The 14,192-nt window shown below is 41.9% G+C and overlaps 1 protein-coding gene across 9 annotated transcripts in view; it reads right to left on the reverse strand.

The window, feature by feature from the left end:
- DTNB (dystrobrevin beta) overlaps nucleotides 1-14,192 on the reverse strand; it is a 281,464-nt gene that overhangs the window by 123,932 nt on the left and 143,340 nt on the right. The window lies entirely within an intron of this gene.

Here is a 14,192-nt window from a genome sequence, read left to right on the forward strand (position 1 = left end):
GCGTGGGCCGCGGAGAAGAGGAAACACAAATCTTTATTTGCGCTGGCACCTCAGAGTTGGGTGCTAGAGAGGCAGGTTGGGCCATGTGGCGGTAGCGAAAATGGCCGCCTCACGCAGTAACCTTTCCTGCATCTGCACACTGGAGTGAAGCGCTGGCAAGAGAACGAGGTGTGGAAGAAGAAGGGCTTTTATAGGAGCAGCTTTCACGAGAATGGGGAGGGGGAGGAGTAACCATAGCACTCCAGGATAGGATAATAACTCTCCTGAGAATGGGAGGGGGGAGGAGTAATCAGAGCACTCCAAATATCGCGGGGATATAGACAATGCCCTGAGGGCACAACATGGCTGAACAGGCACAACTCTCGCGGGAACTAGCAGTAGCCTGAGGGGACAACATGGCAGATGTGACTGCATTGGCACAATTTCCCAGCACCAGACCAGCAAACAACTCTAGAGAGAATGATTATGTGTGGCTCTCAACTTGAGATGGAGCCAAAAAGATGACACCCAAAATGGGATCAAGTGAAGTTCAAGGCTCTAAGAGAATCTTGCATTTCACCAGCCACGTTTCCAAAATCACCCCCAACAAAATGCAAGACAATTATTATCAGATGAGCCATGGCCTAACTGCCCTGAGTCTTCACACTCCAGGATCTATGAACTGTTTTTCCCTTTCAAAAGGTCGAGTTAGATATCAAACTTCAGGTAAGTAACAGCTCACTGGCAGGCACCACACCTAGGTTGTTCTAAATCATGAGAGCAAAATGCAAGACAGAATTACTCCCAGATGGGCTTTGATCTAAGAGTCAAAGTTTAATACTTAACCCAGTGGGAAACAGCTCAAAACTGTAACCTCCCAAATAGGGTGACTCTCAGAGACCAAAGACCCAGAATGAATCTCAAAGTCCTTTCAAGTAACTAGGACATCAGATACACAGAGAAATGTCAGAAGTGTCATCTGTCCATTTCCTCAAATACAATTCTGACATCAGCCCAAAAGGTCCATTCATAATACTTATGATATCAATTAGTACATAGTAAATCAATAAATAACTGCACAAGACAGTGATTTCAACCCAGGCCAACTTAACCAATCTTGCGAACTTTAAAACATCCCACAGTCAAGTCACTTAGTTATTTTTTAATGTTTTTTTTCTTTTTTAAAAAAACTTTATTCATGGATGCCGGGATAGCCTGAGGGTACTTCTTCCCGAGCTAGTGCTCTCTGGCTTGGAGAGAACTCAACTGGAGCCGATCTAGGCTGCTGTGTGGGAGAGAGATCAGGAACTCGTGCCGCACTAACTTCCACAGGAGATACACTCTGGAACTCTCGGAGCCGGAAAGCAATTTCCAGGTGTCTTTAATCAGAAGAGCAGCTGTTTTTATACTCTCCAAGTATTGTGGAAACAGGATGTGATATAGAGAGGGTGGAGAGAAAAGTGACTGGTGAAAATCAGAGTGTGACAAGGAGGGGGCGGAACAGGCGAGAATCCTATCACTGAACCACCAATGCCCTGGAGTGCTCTATGTAAAAGTGATTTATGTAAATAGACCAAAGCGTTGGATCAGTAAATCCCTATATAGGCATATGGTTAAGCAGAAGCCAGGGGGAGGTGGCATACTACCCAACACATGTTTATATGGCAGAGGTAACCTGAGAGGGAAGGGGGTTAGAGAGGGAGAGATAGACACCTGCAGCACTATTTCATCACTTGTGAAGCTTTCCCCTTGAAGGTGGGGACTGGGAACTTGAACTCAGGTCCTTGAGCATTGTAACATGTGTACCTAACCAGGTACACCACCAAATAGGCCACACAATTACCTTTCTAAAAACAAATCTGAGGGTTGGGAAACTAGCATAATAGTTACGCAAAAAGACTTTCAAGCTGGGAGTGGGGGGAGGGGGCTATAAGAGTGGTTCACCCAGTAGAACATACATTACCTTGTGCAAGAAACTGGGTTTGAGCCCCACCTCTCTACCTGCAGGGGTGGAGAGTGAAGCAGTGAGCAGTGAAGCAGGGCTCCAGGTATCTCTCTTTTTCTCTCCCTATCTCCTTCTCCCTTCTCAATTTATCTCTGTCATACCCAAAAGGAATGAAGGGAGGGAGGGAGGAAGGGAGAATATTGGCCACTAGGAACTATGGATTTGCTGTGTGGGTACTGAGCCCCAGCAATAACCCTGGGGGTGGTGGTAGTAGTAGTAATAATAATAATAATAATAATAATAATAATAATAATAGTATTATTATTTTCAAGTCTTTTTTTATACTTGCTGATCTTTATTTGGATTTTTTTTAATTTATAAAAAGGAAACAGTGACAAAACCATAGGATAAGAGAGGTACAACTCCACACAGTTCCCACCACCAGAACTCCATATCCCATCCCCTCCCTTGATAGCTTTCCTATTTATTTTCAAGTCTTAAGGTGTGAGGTCCCAGGTTCAGTTCCCACCACCATGAACCAGAGTTGAGAGATACTCTGATCTCTCTCTCTCCATATATATATACTTCTCTCTCTTATTAAAATAAAATACATAAAATGTTTTTTAATAATTGACTGCAGCCTAGAAGGTGGCATAGTGGACTATCAAGCATGAGGTCTTGAGTTCAATCCCCAGCATTGCATGTACCATGGTTCCTTCTATTCCTCTTAAGTAACTATCTTCTAAAAAATTGACTTAGAAAAATTGTTGTTGAGGTGGTCTGGTGTCGGGCTGCACCGCGGAGAAGAGAGCGGACGTCCAGAGCAAAGGGGTACACAGATCTTTATTATAGGATGGGGGGGGAGGTTTGGTTCAGACCACGTGGAGCCAGCCAGCAATGGCCGACCACAGGGGGAGAGCAGGGAGAGAGACCTCAGAGAGGGAGAGCCGAGAGCCCAGAGAGAGCGAGGGGAGGGGTGAGGGGGCTTTTTATTGGGCGACAACCAGGGGTGACGTGTAGGGCCAGGATTGGTTGAAAGGGGGCACTCTAGGATTTAGCGAGGCATAGGAAAACCTGGGGGCGGAGACTGCATCAGAATAAGTCCTCAGCAACATCTCCTCCTATTCCTTTATATCTAAATGGACACAGTAAAGAAAAATGGAGCATGCTTAAATGTTTTGGAGGAATGCCATGCTCAGGTGGGAAGATGTAGGACTTTCTGTGGAGGAGGGAAGGCTTAAATGGCTGCCAACCTTGTGAGATTTAAATGTCCTCCTGTGCTCAACCCCTCTTCAGAGAGAGAGACTTACCTGGAGAGACTCATCTCATAGGTTTAAGCGCAGCCTGCTCAACCATCTCTTCACAGTATCTCTACATCTTTTCTATCTTTCTATCTAGTAATTGCATAAGATGTACAAAGTCTATAAAAGACTATCATGGGGCAGAAACCTTTTGGACATAAGCCTAAATGACATAACAAAATAGGAAGGGACACGAAGGGGAGAAAAGGGGGAATTGTCGTATGCGTTACATTGGTTTGTTCTAGCCCTCCCCAAACCAAGAGAATTGGATCAGTCCAATTAATTTCGCGGGCCTGCTTGGCCCCGCCCCACTGAGTTCATGAGTCCGAGAGTTCATGAGTTCCCGAGTGACAGAGTTCCTGAGTTCCGGAGTTCGAGAGTGCGAGAGTGCGAGAGTTTCTGAGTTCGAGAGTAAGGGAGAGGGTTCCTGAGTTCCAGAGTAAAAGAGAGAGTGCTTGCGCCGCCGCAAAGAGACAGCAGAGTTCTGTTTGGTGATTAGTTTGTCTTAGTTTGTGAATCGTTGTTCCTGAATAAAGAAATACAGCTGCCCTGCCCAGCCGTTGTCTCCGCGTCTCTGTTCACCACCGTGAAGCTAGCCGGCCCGGCAAGAGCCTCAGAAATTTTAACAACAAAAAATGCTTAAGCAATTAGGAATTTGCCTCTGCACAGGACAACTAATGCAAAAGTACCCTTGTCACAATGTCATTTCTTTTTTAAAAGGTTTATTGTTTTTTTTTTTTAATTTTATTTATTTATTTTCCCTTTTGTTGCCCTTGTTGTTTTATTGTTGTAGTTATTATTGTTGTTGTTGTGGTTGGATAGGACAGAGAGAAATGGAGAGAGGGAGGGGAAGACAGAGAGGAGGAGAGAAAGATAGGCACCTGCAGACCTGCTTCACCGCCTGTGAAGCGACTCCCCTGCAGGTGGGGAGCCGGGGGTTGGAACCCAGATCCTTCCGCTGGTCCTTGCGCTTTGCGCCACCTGCGCTTAACCCACTGCGCTACCGCCCAACTCCCAGGTTTATTGTTTTATTAAGGAGGAGAGGGAGGAGGAGGGTGGTGGGCATCACTCTGGGATACAAGGTACCAGGGATGGAACTCAGGACCTGCTAGTTCCAAGTCCTACACATACACACAACTAGTGCCAGGCCCTACACATACACACAACTAGTGCCAGGCCCTACACATACACACAACTAGTTCTAAGTCCTACACATACACACAACTAGTTCCAGGCCTTACACATACACACAACTAGGCAACCTCCCAAGACACTGCCAAGCCAGCACTTGCTTGCTGTTCCTTCCCTTCCCTTCCCTTCCCTTCCCTTCCCTTCCCTTCCCTTCCCTTCCCTTCCCTTCCCTTCCCATTCCCCTCCCCTCCCTTCCCCTCCTCTCCTCTCCACTCTCATTCTCGCTCTTGTTTCTTCTGCTCTAGGGTTACTGCTAGGGTTTAGTGCCTATACTGTTCCACTGGCAGCCATTTTTTCCCTTTTTTTCTTTTCCTCTTTCTTTTCTTTCTTCCTTTTAATAGATTTGAGAGATGGAGGGGAAAGAGGGGAGAGAAAGAGACAGGAGGAGAGACTTTGGCAGCACTGCTCCGCCCTCCGTGGAGCCTATGGGGAGCATGAGTTTGACCCTGGGTCCTCATACATGCAACATGTGCAGTCTTCTGAGTGAGCCACCACCTGGCCCCCACAAAGCCGTTTCTAATTGCAGATTCATCCATCATTTAAACAGACCCATCACACAAATATGCATTAATAACTAAACATCAGAAACAAGAATTAGGTGGTCTGGGAGATGGCACAGTAGATAAAGCATCGGACTCTCAAGCATGAGGTCCTGAGTTAAATCCCCAGCAGCACCTGTACCAGAGGAATGTCTGGTTCTCTCTCTCTCCTTTCTCATTAATAAATTTAAAAAATTTAAAAAAACAAGAGTTAAAATTGTTGTTAAAGGAGTACAAATGGCCGTTTACTATTCCTGATCTGGTGAATTCCTATTCCTACTTAACGTCATGATGGTTGTAGCTTTTATTTTGAATCAGACTAAAGTTTTTAGAGAAAGGAATGACATAATCTGACTTGCCAGTTATCACCTGGTTGCAATAGTGAGGTAAGCTGCAGAGGAAGGTGAGGAACAGGGATACTGGCCAAGAAGCCCCTGTAATAATCCAAGTGCCAGGTTTATCAAAACAGTAACAGTGAGAGTAGGGAGAAGAGGTTAATTCAATATATATTTAGAAACTACAACCAAGAAAACTGATAGAAGATTTTACTGAGAGGTTGGAGAGAAAGGAGGGTAAGGTTAGAGATGACAACAAAGAGTTAAATTTGTTCACACAGACTCTGTCATAAGTAGAATAGGGAAGGTCAAGGAAAGAGAAGAACTGGGATATAGGAGAGAGTCTGGAGATCCCTTCTAAGCAGACTAAACTAAATGTGGCTATTGAGTATGCAGGTGGACAGGACAAGTAGTTACTTATGTTAATGCATAGTTCAATCAGAAATGTAAAGTTAAATATCATCACAAGTTAGATGTATAAGGAAATCAATGCCATAAAACAATATTTCTATGTTAAAATCATAATTTTCTATTTTGTGAGTATATAGTATTGTATACTTTTAAAAATATGTAATAGAGGGCAAAAGACTGGGGAAAAATGAAACAGAAATTTACTGAAATTTGTTTTTATATAAATTAAGTTGACTTTTATAGACATGTTGAGCTATTTAGAAAAACTAGAGTTTATCCAATGTATAATTTAAAAAAAATATTTGTATTTATTTATTATTGGGTAGAGAAAGAGAGAGATTGAGTGGGGGAAGGAGAGAGGGAGAGAGACAGAGAGACACCTGTATCGATGCTTCAACAGTCGTGAGGCTTTCCCCCAAGGTGGGGACCAGGGGCTTGAGCCTGGGTCCTTGCTCACTGGAATGTGAGCGCTTCACCAAGTGTGCCACTACCTGGTCTCCTAATTTGTAAATTTAGTAGATATGCATTGTTTAAATACTCAGTAAAAGTTTGTTTAATCACTTCAATTGCACTACAAAGGACGTACTTCAGAAAGAAATTCAATGCACTAAGATTACAAAAATAATTTTAAATGTCTACAGATACTTAATAAGCTAAGTTTGTAAACGGGATCGCCCATTATTCAAAAATGAGTAACTGCTGATAAACATAATCAACTGAAAAACAAGAATCTGCAAACAAAACTTAGAAACCCTACAAAGAAGTAGGTATTTGAATCCGTCTCTTCAACAAATTGAATAATTTTAAAGTTAAAAAAAGTCATGGGCAGGGGTAGATAGCATGATGGTTATGCAAAGAGACTCTCAAGCCTGAGGCTCCAAAGTTCCAGGTTCAATCCCTGCACCACCATAAGCCAGAGCTGAGCAGTGCTCTGGTATAAAGAAATAAATATAAATAAATAAATAAATAAATAAAATATTTTTAAAATTCTATTATAAAAAAGTCATCATGAATAACAAAACAGGCAAAATTGTTGTGTACCAAAGAGTTTGCAATCACTGAAAATGCCGGGTGTCTTCCTATAGAGCTGCCCAAACTACTAGACAAGCTAAAAAGCAAATGTATCAATATTCAGTTAGCGTAGGAACAGAACAACAAAAAGGAAAATCTTTCTGATCAATCAATGAATATACATAAGGTCTAATTAAGTATTACACATAAAAGCAGTTAAATGGAATAACTAAAACCTATGCTACAGTACATAACTTTATAATTATAGCAGAATGCAAATAGCTGTCTTTCTCTTTTCTTTTACAGGTAGGCTAGGGGATCCGAGCCAGGGATGCACAGGGTGCACTGCAGAAACACTTTTCCATCCCCATCCCCGGCCCCCAGTCACTGTCAAGGTCTAAGGTGATTCTGTTTTTAAAGCAAGCTGTGGAGAAAACTGGTTAGCCTAGTCTTTTTTTTTTTTTTTTAACATGTATTCATTTACAAATCTGTAAGTGGCAAAAAACAGTAAGCAAGCAGTTTGGTTTCCAGGTAACAAACTTTATGCAAAGACTACAACAGAAGTTACCAATTAACCGTCTCTGTTGGGGGGGGAGGGGATCTGGAATAGCAAATCAAAGAAGATGATGAGCATTTGGGGGAAAAAAGAATACCAAGAAGCACAAAGTGCCCTCAACTTGTAGTTTTTAATCAACCCTTTCTGAAGACTGGGGTCTAGTGAATTCTCCTTACAAAGATGAACTGTGTGTCAGGCCTTGAGGGTCACAGAATTTCATGGTTTTCCCAGGCGGCCCCAAAGGAGCCCCAAATAATACATAAACAAATGCACCTGGCTGAGCCCCAAAGACTCATCTCACGGACGATGAAATCTGAGTTTCATATTCATAAAATATCCCTTTTCTTTTTGCGATATATTTATTTTAAAAAAATATTTATTTATTCCCTTTTGTGGCCCTTGTTGTTTTATTGTTGTAGTCATTATTATTATTGATGTCGTTATCATTGCTGGATAGGACAGAGAGAAATGGAAAGAGAAGTGGAAGACGGGGGAGGGGAAGATAGACACCTGCAGGCCTGTTTCACCACTGTGAAGCGACTCCACTGCAGGTGGGGAGCCAGCCGGGGGCTCGAACCGGGATCCTTACACTGATTCTTGTGCTTTGCACGTGTGCTTAACCCGTTGTGCTGCCGCCCAACTCCCGAGATATATTTACTGACTTTAGGAAGAAGAAAGATAAGGAGACTAGACTACTGCTGAGCTCCGGCATATGTGGTGCTGGACTGAACCTGGGGCCTCAGGCCTGCAAGTCCTGTGCTTTACTGCTGACTCACCTCCCTAGTACAGAAATATTTAATTCATGAAGTATTATTTTTTCTTTTATTTAAAAATATTAAAACTCATTGTTAGATCATGGACATACAAAAATCAATAAATAAGGTGACAGGTTAGATTAAGTCTGTGGGCTGTTGTGTGCCAGACTTTTTTTAAAAAAAAATTATTAGTCTCTCCCCACTTGCAGGGGGGAAGCTTCATAAGTGGTACTAATGTCTCTCTCTATATATATATCTCCCCCTTGCCTCTCAGTTTTTGTCTCTATCCACAGTAAAAAAATAAATAAATTTTAAAAGAAAGATTTCCAGTCTTAGGTGTATCCCATGGGACATTGTCCATACTCCTCTTTGCTATAATTCAGATGAATAATCACAGTTAGCCATCATGAGGAAGTTTTGCTTTCTCTCAGAAATGAATAACCACAAACTAAGACGCAGTGGTGATTAACCACTAATTAAATAAATTAGGTGTAAGTACTATATGGTTAGATAATTAGATCCCGAGCAACAGCAAATTGCTTGAATTAGACCAGTGTTGCTAGAGTGTTGGTAAGTGAACTGGTTTTGTTTTTAATACAAGTCTTGAGATTTATTTGAGAAACTTGTTTACTCAATATTTTCAACTCTCAAAAAAAAAAAAAAAACAACCAAAAATGCACATACACATACAGCGAACCAATCAAGGAAATACGCCTGACATCTAGTGGAGGCTCTAGGAACTGTAGGTACATGATGTTTCTGAGGGGAAAAACAAGCATGGGGAGGAGGTTCTGTTTACAAAATCTCATTCAGTATCCGCCATTCAGCCAATGCATTTTAAGTGTCTACCATGTCCCAGGCACTAAGAGGTACTAAGTGCTCAGAGAACAAGACAGAGTTGCAGCCTCTGCATAATTTACATGTGCTATCTGTACAGACTATATTATACATACTTTTTTTTGCCTCCAGGGTTATTGCTGGGGCCCGGTGCCTGCATCACAAATCCACTGCTCCTGGAGGCCCTTTTTTTTTTTTTAATCATTGTTGTGGTTATTATTATTGTTTTTGTTGCTATCGTTGTTGTTGGAAAGGACAGAGAAATCGAGAGAGATAGGGAGAAAGAGAGGAGAAGAGGAGAGAAAGTTAGACACCTGCAGACCTGCTTTACCACGTGTGAAGCGACTCCCCTGCAGGTGGGGAGCTGGGGGCTTGAACCAGGATACTTACACCGGTCCTTGCACTTCGCGCCATGTGCGCCTAACCCGCTGTGCTACCACCCGACTCCCTACACATACTTTTAACAAAGTTAATGGTCCTTTTTCTCAAAAAAAAAAATACATTCTTGTATGATTTACTTATATTGAGAAAAAGTCTTTAAAAGTTCAGAAATATAGGGGGCCAGGCAGTAGTGCAGTGAAATAAGTGCACATGGTGCAAAATGCAAGGACCGGAGTAAGAAATCCAGTTCAAGCCCCCGGCTCCCCAACTGCAAGGGAGTCACTTCACAAGCAGTGAGGCAGGTCTGCAGGTATATATCTTTCTCTCCTCCTCTTTATTCTCCTCCTCTCTCGATTTCTCTCTATCCTATCCAATAACAATAACTACTACTACTACTACTACAACAAGGGAACAATAAAATGGAAAAAATGGCCTCCAGGAGCAGTGAATTTGTAGTGTAGGCACTGAGCCCTAGCAATAACCCTGGAGGCAAAAAAAAAAAAAAAGTTTAGAATGTAATCTAAAGTGTATCCTAACCTCTTAAGCACACTTTCAGATATGTTCTTCATGTGGTTTAAGCAATGTTTCTATAATAATAATTTCTTAAGAGTGTCAGCAAGTTAGGAAGCTGGCTCACTGGAAAGGAGGCTGGGCTGGAGTCAGGAGTCCAGGACTTAGGTCCCAATTCCATCACTTTGGAGTAGGTAACCTTGGGAGGTTACTGAGTTTCCCCACGGTTTTCCTGAGCTGCTATCGGGCAGTGTTGCTCAGACTGCAAAGGATTCTCTGAGGGTTAACTGAAGTCAAGTGTAAGTGGGTGCTCAAGAAATACCAACACTGGTATCCCCACCTTGTGAGAGGGTCCATCTCTGCTCTGTCAACAATGAGAAGTAAGCAATTCAGGTTCAAATACTTTCCTTCTGATGCCTGGCTTAAGGGTTTTAATTTTATTTCTGGGAATATAGTGAAAAAACAACACAGAGCTTCATTAACGTGGTCTCTCAATTTTTTTTTTTACATCTCCAAACCACCACTGTCTTCTCATCTGGCTTATAGCTAGAACTCTAGTCTCTTCTCCTTCTTCTCTTCCCCTTCCTTTTTCTTTTTCTTCATTTTAAGATTTATCTGTTTTTATGACTAAGCGAGGGAAAGAGACCAGGACAGCATTCAGCTCTGGCAAATGGGATGTTAGGATTGAGCCTGTGGTCTCAGGTGTACATGTCCTGGGCTTTCCTGCAGAGCTGTGTAGTCTGGGCTCTTTTTTTTTCCCTCTCCCTTCCCCCAAGGGCTCTTCGTTTTCACCACTGCTCACTCCTTAGTCAACACAGTAGGCAGCACTTCCAATGCAAAATTCAGCATTTCACACTTTTACCTAAAAGCCTGAAATTTAAGATAACAATCAAAATCTCAGGCAACCTTTGCTCTACCCTGCTGCATGCCACTGCCCCCCAGTGCTGCGAATGCCCCTTCCACTGCTCTCAAGTCAAATCTCTACTCATCTTTCTGGGCTTTACTGTGCTACACTTTGCAACAGCCTTTCTTTTGTATGTATGTATGTATTTATTTGTTTATTTTCCCTTTTGTTGCTCTTGTTTTTTTAATTGTTGTTGTAGTTATTATTGTTGTTATTGATGTCTTCATTGTTGGATAGGACAGAGAGAAGTGGAGAGAGGAGGGGAAGACAGAGAAGGGGAGAGAAAGACAGACACCTGCAGACCTGCTTCACCGCCTGTGAAGCGACTCCCCTGCAGGTGGGGAGCCGGGGGCTCGGACTGAAATCCTTATGCTGGTCCTTGCACTTTGCACCACGTGTGCTTAACCCACTGCGCCACCGCCCAACTCCCTGCAAAGGCCTTTCTTAACCTGTCAATTAAGATAAAGACAGATCAGAGAGCTACTTTACATACACAGAGCAGCTCTGTGTAATAGAAGTTATACAAATTATTTCTCAGCACTTCAAAGTGAATATATTAATTGCTAACAAGAAGGCAAAACCAGAGCTGCAACAAAATCAGCAGGAAAATAATGGAGTTGGGGCAAATGGTTAACCACTTTGAAAAAAAATCAAACTTAAAAGTCCTATCAAATATTTGATGAAAGGAAAAACATGAGTAATACAAACAATCTTACAAATATTTTTAGAGCCTTGAGGTAAGACATTCAACTTAATTTTTAAAAAGATGTATTTACTTATTAATGAGATAGAAAGAGAACCAGAGTATCCGTCTGGCACACACAATGTCAAAGATCAAACTAAGGACCTCATGTTTGCAAGCACAAGGCTTCATCCACTATGCAGCAGCCGGGGTCACAAGAACATTAATTTAAACAAAAAATTAAATCCAGGGAAACTTGTCTTACAGTTAACTGATTTAATTTTAAAATTAAATTTTTAGTAAGAAACATAAAGTTGACATTTATTAATTCAGAAAAACTTTGCAAGATGCTTGACAAAATTTAAGGAGGAAAAGAAAATTCAGACTGATTGAGTGAGACGACAATCAATTCAATTGGGACACAGGGAATCAAATTAACTGACAAGATAGAAAGGACAAAATATAAATGTCTAAGAAACAAACAAAAAAAAAGAGGAACATTTATTTTCAATTAAAAAATTAAATAAAATTCTCAACTATTCAACTACCAAAGACCAAAATATTTGAAAATATCCCCAAATTCATGAAGGAGTCAGGAAGTTGCTGCTCCCATAAACATTTGATATAATCCTTCTGCAGGTCAAGCTGATGATATGAATCAGATGGTTAATGGCTCAAAACTTCATGAAAATGGAGCCAATCACTGCTCTTTCTGAGTGAGCCGCTGACTATATTCTTGGCTTGGAAATAACTTAAACCACTAAATTCCTGATTTTGAACTCTAAGTAATAGCCAGCAAGTTAAAGACATGAGTTGTATGCTTTCACTCGAGGTGACTGGTATCTAGTTTCCCTGTCCTTCCTAGTACACAGAAGAGTACACGCTTCAAACTAGGCAGAGCTGTGAAGAAAGTGGCACGTGTTCTTTTTGGACTGAAGCACAGAAGAAAGAGCCATGAGCTCCCCACATGTTCTCTTTCCTTGCTCCAGAAATACAATACAACTTGGTCTTGTGTTGAGATGACGGAGCGAGAGGCCAGCTCAGCCCGTACAGCACACACTCTGCTGGGCATGAGGACCTGCATTCAAGTGTCAGTACTACCTAAAAGCACCATGGATGGTGCCCGGGGAACTCCAGGGGTGGTGAAACAGTGCTGTGGTGTTTCTCCTCTGTCTCTGAATAGGCAAATACTAAAATGTACATGACAGAGCACAAAGCAAAGGGCAGATATGATACTCCTAAAAATTATTTAATCCCTTATAATATAGTAAGATTGGGGAGTCGGGCGGTAGCGCAGCTGGTTAAGCGCAGGTGGTGCAAAGCACAAGGACTGGCGCAAGGATCCCGGTTCGAGCCCCTGGCCCCCCACCTGCAGGGGAGTCGCTTCACAGGCGGTGAAGCAGGTCTGCAGGTGTCTGTCTTTCTCTCCCCCTCTCTGTCTTCCGCTCCTCTCTCCATTTCTCACTGTCCTATCTAACAACAATGACATTAATAACAACAACAATAACTCCAACAACAATGAAAATCAAGGGCAACAAAAGGGCAAATAAATAAATATTAAAAAAAAAAAAGATAGTAAGATTGGCACAGGCCTAGACAACTTGAACAAAGGAACATAAATAAGATCATGCATATTTGGAAATGTCATTTATAACAATGGTAGCATGTTATGTCAGGAGGGAAATTACAAATTATCAAGTAAATGAACCCATGACAAGTTTTATTAACATGCAAAAAGAGAGAAAGAGAATTAGATACTCTATATTACAACAGATAGAACAAACATATTCCAGGGCCAGGTGGTGGCGCACCAGGTTAAGCACACACACTACAGTGTTCAAGGACCCAAGTTCAAGCCCCTGGTCCCCACCTGTAGGGGGAAAGCTTCACAAGAGGTGAAACAGGGTTGTAGGTGTCTCTCTGTTTCTCTCCCTCTCTCCCTACCCCTCCCCTCTCAATTTCTCTCTGTCTTTATCCAATAATAAGTAAAATAAAATAAAATAAAATTTTTTTAAAAAGAACAAATACATTCCTATGGATCAAAGACATATGTATTAAGTGAAACAAGTTAGATGGGGAGAGACAAACGATTTCAATCACACATGGAAAATAGACATCAAGCAAACAAAACAGAAACAAACTCTTAGCTTCCAAGAACAAAACAGGGGTTACTGTAGGGAAGAAGGAAGGAAAGAAAGGTGGTAAACTGGACAAAAGGGGTCAACTGGACAGCAAGGGATAGAAACTAGAGTTTGGCGGCAATCATAATGTAGTATATACAGATGTTGGATTGTAAGGCTATAAACCAATGTAATTTACGTTACTTAAAAGGGGAAAAGTTAGGGGGGTAGATAGCATAATGCTTATGCAAAGAGACTCTCATGCCTGAGGCTCTAAAGTCCCCTGCACCACCAGAAATCAGAGCTGCTCAGTGCTCTGGTATAAAAAAGAAACCACTGAAAAAGGGAAAAGTTAGCAATTCTAACTGAAGAAAATCTATTAGAAGCACTACGGAAATCTATTATAAGCATCATTCACATGATATGGGGAAAACGTATTTTTCCAACAAGAAACAACGAGAAGCCTAAGGTAAATCAACGACAGAAACTGGACAGGAAAGCCAGTCTAGGTATAAAGTCAACCGGCAAGATCTTAACGGTCAGTGGTGTGCAAGAAGATCCCACCGGGCACTGATGAGAGAAGAGGGACAGGGGCTTGGACCCAAAACCACAGGACAGGGATAACACACACACACACACACACACACACACACACACACACCAAAAGGCAACCTGGCTGGGAGTTGCACCTACTGCTCTTCACTGTGACCTACTATACATCCTGAGCTTCAGGGC

Source organism: Erinaceus europaeus, chromosome 3, assembly GCF_950295315.1.
Source record: "Erinaceus europaeus chromosome 3, mEriEur2.1, whole genome shotgun sequence".
NCBI classification, from domain to species: Eukaryota; Metazoa; Chordata; class Mammalia; order Eulipotyphla; family Erinaceidae; genus Erinaceus; species Erinaceus europaeus.